Source organism: Nilaparvata lugens, chromosome X, assembly GCF_014356525.2.
Source record: "Nilaparvata lugens isolate BPH chromosome X, ASM1435652v1, whole genome shotgun sequence".
NCBI lineage: Eukaryota > Metazoa > Arthropoda > Insecta > Hemiptera > Delphacidae > Nilaparvata > Nilaparvata lugens.
The window spans coordinates 83625925-83635946 of record NC_052518.1 but is presented as its reverse complement, the minus strand read 5'-3'; the positions used below and the strand labels follow the sequence as shown (position 1 = coordinate 83635946).

General features: G+C 33.4%; 1 protein-coding gene across 2 annotated transcripts in view; it reads left to right on the top strand.

The window, feature by feature from the left end:
- Positions 1-3507: 3507 nt before the first annotated feature.
- The window catches only part of LOC111045231, an 82438-nt gene continuing 75923 nt past the window's right edge, over positions 3508-10022 (top strand). Inside the window, exon 1 of one of the 2 annotated variants that reach the window (XM_022330589.2) lies at positions 3508-4088. The gene's annotated coding sequence lies outside the window, so the exon portion shown is untranslated. The remainder of the gene's footprint in view (positions 4089-10022) is intronic. The other variant, XM_022330588.2, reaches the window with a different exon arrangement.

Genomic DNA, 10022 nt, shown 5'->3' with positions numbered 1-10022 from the left:
ACAGTGGCGCACTGTGGATAGAGGAGCGCCTCAGGGGTCGGTCTTGAGTCCTCTGCTGTTCAGCATATACATAAACGATGTGACTAGTTCTTTACTAACCACCAGATATCATCTATATGCAGATGACCTGCAAATCTATAAACACTGCAATAAAAATTATCTCAACATGGCAGTAGAGGAAATCAATGATGACTTAGTACATTTACTTGATTGGGCCGGTAATAATGGGCTAAAGGTGAACGAGACAAAGTCAAAGGCAATCGTGATTGGTTATTTGAGACTACTGAACACACTTGACTTGACAGATGGACCATATATTACAATCAATCGGTTAGTACGATTAGAGTACAGCTCAAACATGAAAAACTTAGGACTCACTATGACTAAGACCTTGGACTGGACAAACCATGCGACATTGAGATGCAATAGGGTGCTTGCTGGGATCAAGACGTTAAAGAAGATTTCGGACTTCATTCCTTTTTCAACAAAGGTTATGTTGGTGAAGACCTTGATTTTCCCGGTTTTCAACTATGTGACATTGTAACTACTGACATGACTGTTCATCTACTTCAGAGGATGCAGCGTGCACATAACTACTGTGTCTGTTTCATTTTCAACCTCAGACGTGATGACCATGTGACTGAATACTTTGACCAACTTGGAAGCTACATGAATATAGGTCATTTCATGCGGTTCTCTTTCTGCATAAAGTATTGAAAACTCAGACACCCAACCACCCAAGTACGTAGCTGAAGACTTTCACTTCTTGAGTGACATTGGTCGGGGTGGTACCCGGCATGGTTCCCATTTGCTGGCTTTCCCAATTCATATGACAGTCATGTTCAACAAGTCCTTTCTTGTGACGGCTTGTGGATTGTGGAACTCATTGCCTGTTGAGTTGAGGCGAATTGAGGAGCCTCGCTGGTTTGGCGCGGCTGTTTTCAGGTGGATCAGGGGTGGTGTAGGTGGCTGGACCTAGCACAGGGTTCATTGGAGAGTTTTTCTTTTTTTTCTTTCTTTTTCTTCTATTTCTCAAAACAATTCAATATCTATTATTTCTCCACCTTCCTCTTATTTTACTTTTTATTCTTCTTCCCCTCCTTCTTCTTCTTCTTCTTCTTCTTCTTCTCCTCCTTCTTCTTCTTCTTTTTCTTCTTCTTCTTTCTCTGCTTCTATTTCTTCTTTTGTAACATTGTATTATTTTTCAGTATTTCATTTTTAATTTTTATTTATATCTTGTTATAATTTAGGTTTTTTTTTCTACATTGATTATTATTTTGTATTTCAATAGTATTTATCAACCTTGTTTGTAATATTGTATGTATATATATTTTTTTCTCAATTTGATTTGTTTAATCTAGTAATTATCCAGTGTTATCCAGTGTTGTATTGGAGGTTTGAGTGTAAGAGAGGGCCGGCTGCGCCCTGACTCCGCCCTCCCAGGTATAACATAAAGGCACTTCAGGTCATTCTATTCTATTCTATAGTGGTTAACGTACGCTTGTGATAATTCTGTGTAATTTATTAGGTAGTTATCAGTTAATAGTTGTTTCTAGTTCACCTCGGTGAGTTATAGTGTTATAAGTAATAAATCAGTAAAAATCGCCTGAATGTTTTATTAGTGTAGAAACCCGCAACAATACTAATGATGGGGGCGTCAGTAGACCATTTGCTCAGGGCGTCAGTCACCCAAGCCCGGGGAAACTCCTGATTGGAGTTATACATGTTGACTCTATTATTCATATTCTATGGTGAAAGACATTTTGTTCAAAAATCGACCGGAATCCAAACAGTATGTTACACAGTACAAGGATAATCCACTCGCACTGCCGTGTGTATACGATTGAGTTTGGCGAAAAACACAGAAATTTCACTTTATTATAAAAAATAAATTACCACGCCTTTATGACAGAGTAACAGGACTGAAAAATCACTCTGTATAATTTTGTAAAATACATAGATTGTAAACACATTGCATTCTATTGTTTCAATTTTATTTTTCAACATTGCATATTTAATTTCACAACCACAAATTTTTTCAGACTACTTCAATTCAATTTTTCTCCCTAGCAATAATTCAATTTTAGAATATCATTACAGATTTGAATAACTATATGACTAAATTACAAAATTGCTTCAGATTTCGTAATAAGTTATTGATTTTCAATAATTCAAGGCCCTCTCAGAAAATGAAGCTTTAGCTGTAGAAGAGAGTTCCATTTTTCATCTACTTTCGACCACACATGTTTAACTATCAATGAAGCATCATTTCAATTCTTCAATTCTTGAATTAAGGTACCTAGTAATTGATTGTTCATTGAAAATGACCTAAAGTGGAAACTAGTCTTCAGATATTTCAAAGTTTTTAATAAAAGGGTACTAAAAGTTTTTATATTGTTTTTATTTAAATCAATTAGCCCATATAAGCGAAGTGATTTTTTGATTGTTCATTTATTTAAAGAATTCAAAAGGTAGCATATGTTTGTGTCAGATTGTTAAAGTTGTTGAGATCCAATTATTCACCTCATTCATTAAACTTTTATTCTATGGAAGACAAATCTTCTTGAAAGCTTATTAATTGGATAATGGCAATAAAATGGAAACTGGTGCTTAGGGTGGCCACTAACGGCAGGACAAGTGTGTTGAATATGTATGTGACATGTTATGTCATCAGCGAGAGGCTTCCTACAACATTTTTTAAGGTTACTTGGATTTTTTCATTTTATATTTTTTGTTGTTTATTTTTTATTCCTTGCTCTATATGAGGTTAAAATGCATGCATGCATTCTTACCAAAAAGCTAGAATCAAATCTTCAAAATATGATTTTTTTTAAATTACATTACTCCAATACCTTGGAATTCAACAACTTCAATTAAAAAGGCTACGGCACCGACCTATTATTTCAATTTTATTGTCATTCTCCTCATCAGATCTAAAGTTTTTCCTCTGAACAAATTTGAGGAAAAATTTCGGAAAACGAAACAAAATTTTGAAAAAATCATCGACAAGAATTATCCAAGTTCTATTTTATTTTATAGTGGAATAGCATGAATTTCTATTTAATTTAAAGAGAATTCTATTTAGTGAACTTGATAGCTAATAACATTCTGCCCTCCTCCCCGGTCATCGGCATCTGGTTAACATTTGCATGCCAAAAATAGTATAGTCGGCACCTCTGGTCCTAGTCCCAGCAAACCTTCATAATAGCAAAATAAAATATACAGGAGACAAAAAAAGGTACTCAGTCTGGAACAATTTCATCTTATGCAAGTGACAATCAATCACTGTGTTGGTGAACTGTTTTCATTGCTGGAAATTGTTTCCAAATAGCAGCCAGGGACCTCCTCATTATGCGCTACCTATATTATTCACACCTTTCCTGTTGAAGCGCGGAATAGAAAACTACCTGGAAGTAAGCAAAGGACAGCTAGTGGTAAATTTCTTAGTACCTGGGCAGGTTCCTGCAGTTGCCAGCACTGGGAAGAGTGCAACCAGCCAAGTGCATTGCCCTCTCCAGAATGAAGAAGTCAGCAGCCCAAGAGCTAAAGTTGCCACTCAGACTCAGTTTAGTTTTCGGTTGTGCTTGTGTTCAGACGTAAAAGTTAATTGAGTGACAGTGAATTTTCATAATCGGTCATTCATCGGCCACTTCAGGAGTGTTTTATATTATCTATTGCTCTGCATGTGAGTGACAATTTTTCAAACAACAATAATCACGCACTAGTCTTCAGTGCTGTATTATCATAGATGATATATATATAGATTACGTAGGAGTACATAGGTGTAAAAGTCGGTCATTCTCATAGCGAAACCACTTTCTGAACTGCTCTATAACTAACTGTTATTGTTATTTCTTTCATCAGCTCTCTCTATGAGACGCAGGTTATATTAGTTTTAACAAAAGCCTTTTCGATGTGCGCCTTTAGTTTATGTACATACTTACAGTTCACCGGAATCACTTCATTATAGGAAGAGCCTATCGCAGCCAATGAAATTGGAGAGTGTCCTGCAATCGAGACTCTCTACATGCAAACAAGTTAATTTGATGTACATCTCTTTGTTTAAAGATGCACACTTTTCGACAGAGGTGAATTTCTTGAAAACTATTTTCATATTATATGCGTATTTGAGCCGATTCAGTTCAGAATATGATATGAAGTTTATTGTCTAACTTGGCTTACAACACCAAAGCCGATATAATAGCAAAATATGAGTCCAATCATGCTAAAGCTTTTAATGAATTTTAAAAATTAAGTGAAGTAAAAATTTAGAAAAATTCTTAAATGTCACTGAAGACAGCGGTTCTTTTTTTGGAGAACATAGCTTTTTTATCAACATGTCTGGATCTGATTATTTCAATAAGAAAAAACTAGTTGCAATATTATCCTTGGAGTGGAGACAAAAAACTGAATAGCTTCATAGTTCATAGTCCTAAAGTATGCCACAACACTGAAGAAATTGTGAATTATTATGGTGTTATTTTATACCGATATAGAATTTCAAGAAATGAGTGATAATGAATTCCCCACTATAAGTAAACTATACCCCACTATAAAGTAAATGAAAATATTTTGCAAAAAATGTCATTTTTGTTTACAATAAACCTAAATAGAGTTTGCGCAGTACCGTACTGATAATAAACTGTAAAGCAAGGTTTGGTAACATTCTTCAGATTATCATGGTTCTATTTATATATTTCAGAAAATATGTATTCCCTTTGTTAACATTGATATATTCTGTATCTTTACAAACTAAGTAGGCCTATATATTATTATGTATTTTGACATGAAGACCTTCTTAAACTATCGAAAACCCTAGTGGAGAATGTAGTTTTAAAATTGGTTCAGCTATCACGTTACCACTATGCATGATTTGTAGGTAGTAGATTATGATTTGATTGACTCCAAACAACGATTTTAATCGAATAAAGTTCGATAAATACAAAAATTAATTCCTACAAAATTAATTAGTTTTATGAATATTTTGTGGTCGTTCATTATTATGTTTTTTATTTAGGTGCATGCAAGAAGTGAGATTAACATTGCAGCTTGAAAGAAAGGGATTTAAAAATTGTTAACATAGTTTTTTCAATTCAATCTAGAATGAGTAAGATTGGCACTGCACCTCTGATTAATGAAAATCTTCCTTGTTGATGAAAACACAAATATGTTGTCAACTATCACAAATTTTATTTGAAAATAAATAAGACACCTGATTCTACCTCCCATCCTCTCTTATGCTGGAACCCTTTATCTAAAAAAGTATTGGTCCCAAAGTTCCGAGCACCTAATGAACACAAAGATGTAGTCAACTATCACTCACAAAATTTTATTTGAAAATAAATAAGACACCTGATTCTACCTCCCATCCTTTGGTAGAGAGTTAGTGGGAAGGATACTTCGAATATTCTTTCCGAAGAATGGACATTGATATGTCCAAAGCTCCGCCAATTTATGTAGATGCATAACAATATTATCTATTTTATTTAAATAGCTATTCAAATTGCTGTTTTTCATATCTTATACTGCTCAATAATTATTTTCTTAATTCATATTTTGTTAATTCATCTATAATTTTCTGTATTGTAAGCTATTGTATATAAGTGTATAAGCCAGTGTATAATGTATATTTTAATCTACATAAATAAAGTACTCAATCAATCAATCCTCTCTTATGCCGGAACCCTTTATCTAAAAAAGTATTGGTCCCAAAGTTCCTAGCACCTAATGAACACAAAGATGTAGTCAACTATCACACATTTTATTTGGAAAGAATACAAGCATGTTTCAACTTTGTCATCCTCACATTATCGTCACACTGAGAGTGTTGAAACATGTTTGTATTCTTCCCAAATGAAATTTGTGATGGTTGACTACATTTTTGTGTTCATGAAGATGCTAGGAACTTTGGGGACCAATACTTTTTGAGATAGAGGGTTCCGATACAAGAGACAACGGATCTTTCGCAGGTAGAATCAGGTGTCTCGAACAGGTGGTTGGACATCGCTCTTCTACAAAATGGCGTTGAACAAACTGAATTAGCGAGTCAGTTGCGGGTCTATATAAATAAATACTATACATTATACAATTTAAGTTATATATTTATTCATTTATTCGGTTTTCAAAGTTGAATAATTATTGCCGCTGATCAGGATAATATGAATTTCTAATTTTTATTAGAGAAACTTAGCTCTAAAAAAAGTTGGAAAAGAGGCCTTCTGAAGAACCATTCGTAAAAATGTATCTATGGTTCATTATATTAATTGTTTTCATTCAGTAACATAAGCATGTGAACCTTTCGAAAGGGCCGACTAGGCTTATTGTTTGCTAACCTCGCCCACACTTGGTCCCAAAATTCCTCTTTTCCTAGTTGGTCCCAAAATTCCTAGCCCCAAAGTTCCAGTCACCGTTCATTAAATAAGTATCACTTCATTTCACCAAACACTGGTTCAAAAGGAACTTTCTTTTTTGAAATAAGACGAAAATCGTTCAGGCACCATTCAGCATCAATAGAGCCCTCAATCATTTATTTCAACTCATCGATAAAGTTACAGGGAAAATGTTTCAGATTTATCATACCCCTTCTAAAGCCTCTCTCCTCTCCCAAAGATTTTAAAAACATTTTATTCAATTCAGAGCCGAATTTTTTATTTTTTTTTTTAATTCATATTAATATTCATTTAATTAGAGTACTCTCCTTGTTAAAGTTTATAAAAATACTCAATTTTCATTTTCAATTCCATAAGTGAATTTTATTCAACATTATTAATGAATAAACATTATACAGACAAAAAGTAATTGTTTCAGAAAAATTTCTAAAAACAAGTTTTCAGCGTGGTTAGATTAAAAAACAACATTGGCGCTGGCGTACAGGTACCGTTCATGAAATTAGATGATGAAACAACACTGACCGTAGAGACCGGTCTTGATCATGACCTTTTTCAATGTAAGAATGCGAGAGAAAGATAGATAGACAGAGAAAGAGAAGGAAGAGAGATGTGAGAAAGCGGGAGTTGAAGCGTGAAAGAGAGTGTGTGATTTTTTATAACATGTTTTAGTAGAGTTGTTTATAAGATGTACTGATGTTTAGTTGTTTATAAACTTTTTTTCATATAAAGCTATCTAACTCATGTTTCCTCGAGTTGATTCAAGTAATAGTAATAAATCTAGGTACAGAAGTCATATTTCCCATTCGACTCTTAGGTCCTAAAAAGTAAATTATATTAGAACATTTTTGAAATATTGGGGAAATCTGTGGCTTACCACGGAAAGCATGGTAGACACTAAACAGAACTAGAACCAAACATGGTCGATGTCTGACTTGTACTCGTATAAATGGGGCAAAGTACCATCACCCTCCTGTGAGTGTGGGCAAAGGCAAACAATTGACCACATAGTGAAAGAGTGCACAATCACGGCCTTTAGAGGAGGAACTGAAGAAGATTTCTTGATGGCAACTCCACATTCAATAGCCTATCTAGATGGACTCGATATATGTATTTGAATAATTTCTTCTTTAGTTACAATTATGTTTGTTTATTTTATGTTTATTTTTATATATTGAGAGAAGGGATCATTCCCATATTATGATTCTGATGAAGTGAAGATGGAAATGAATACTGATTGATGTCTTGGAAGCCAGACGCTAAATAAATAATAACACTAGAAATATGGTAATAGATGAAATAACAATTATCATTATATTTATTTTGTTTTTTGGTTTCCTTTTAATGCTCTATATGGAACGTCAGTGAATTTCTTACTACTGTATATGGACTCACATGATAATCACTCAGTCAATCATATTGAACTTTGAAAATTAATTATTACTGCATATTCTCTTCTATATTTCGATATATTATGTATTGTAATTGAAGATCAACTTTTCTTATAAGTGGCAAAGTAAGTAGGTAATAGAATATTTTGTTCAGCATCGATATCAAACTGATTAAATTAATAATCCAAATAACTAGTTATTGGTTATTTTTAGTATGGTTGTAGTATTTAGTAATGGCTGTTTATAGGTTTTCTTCAATAACGTCAGTCTCAGACGTCATACAAGGAATGCTCCCATTTACTGTTATTTTGAAAGTGTGTCTTTCGAGTACAAATGAATACTTTGAAAGTATTTTGTCTATAGATTGTGAAATATTTTTCAAACTTGAAACAATTGGATATTTGAGAAATTCATTTGATTGTTTATCTACCGAATTATTTAAAACACCTAAACTTACAAAATATATTGCATCAGTCTGAAAACATTGTGCTTTTGATTTTTATCTGCTAATAGATAGTTATAACATGTTCTCATGAACAGCAATCCTGAGAAGAAAGTAGTAGTTTGAGTTTTGGTATTCCCTTAGTTCCTTCCTCTTTAGCTACATTCCTCGACTAGGTACTTGAGAATAACTTCACAACGTCGATGTCTAGTTGAATTAATCGAGCTTCGAGCTTCTCCTGTGAAGCAGCTACGGAATAGCAATTGTGTCAAGTAGGGCGAAAGTCCGTGATAGAAAAGTGAAATTCATGAATCACATTGTGACCCGGACCTACCGCTGATTTTGTAAGCAGCATCTATCTGACTCATGATTATGTAAGGCTTTCACGTTGCAGGATATACTATTACACACAATGGAAAATACTAATCGTCATGAGCTGTCTGCACTGGGCCTATAAATTTACAGAATCAATCAGAATCGGTTACAGAATCAATAACGCTCATAGTTCCAGTTTCAGTTTGAGCATTTCATGGCACATTTTTAAAATCCGTACGTTTTTTACTGCAAATGTAGATAAAAATCATAATTACTTCTCATAATTAAAAATTATTATTTTTGAGTAGCTCTTGATAATGCTTATTCAAATTATTGTAACTTTGATGATAATAAAAATGCTGCTAGTGTTTTTAACAACTTCAAAGTGAGAGTGACGGACGTGAGAGGAAATCTGAATACAGTAGCTCACATAATACAAGCATACCAGGAATCATTTAATTGGAATATTTTTAATAAATTAATCGTTGTAATAGATAGTTTAAGCGAATGTGATTTTTACCCTATTCCAATGAGAATTGAGAGCAATGACTGAGTGAAAATTAAAGAAAAAGTTATTGAAGTTTCAAAAGTACAGACTTTTAAAAAAAAGTCAAATTGTTAATAATGTTTAAAAAAAGCAATTTTTCTCAGACAAATAGGGCGAAGATTGGATTCTCTTCTCACAAAAATGCATAGCATAACCAAAATAAATATTTCTTATATTAAAATTGTGAGAGACTGAAGCCTCTTTTCCAAGTCCCCACGATTTGTTTAACCTGTGTCTATACTTAGATATAATAGGAAAAAAGGAATAATCGACTATATTGAAAAGCTTCTCTTTCTGTATTTATCTCAATATATATCACAATCATACTATTGAATAGCGATTCAGTTCTACATTCATTATAGAAATATTCAAGGTAGAGAGTTGATATTTTGGAAATGTAGCTTTTAAAATAATATACCAAAAGGGATGTTTATTGAACTGGGATTGAATAGTAGAAAGAAACGTTTACGTATTTTATTCCCTCACACTGGACTTCCTGGAACAAAGAGGGTGGGAGAGAATATTTTCTAGTTTTCTTGAAATTTTCCGGCTCTTTTATCGGTCGAAATCACCACCACCATTGAAGAAAATCCATAGCTCTGTTTCTAGATGGTTGATTTGGCAAGCACAATGAAAGAATAACTAGAGTGGCTTATCAGTTGAACGACATTGCTTTCAACTTAATATACCCGCATTTGAAAAATAGGCCTATGCCTGTTAAGCCTATAGAACACTGCAACACAGCACAGAGTTTGTGGCTACCAATCGAAAGTTGTCGTGGCAGTATATTCAATTTATCGAATTGTCTCGAAGTTTTTGGTTGGAAAAGCCGTAATCATATTCGAAAAGAGCTTACAAAAGACCAAACTTTCATCGGGCATAAAAATTTATTGTAATCATTGCTATATAATGTATTGCTCAATAGAATACAACAATTTTGC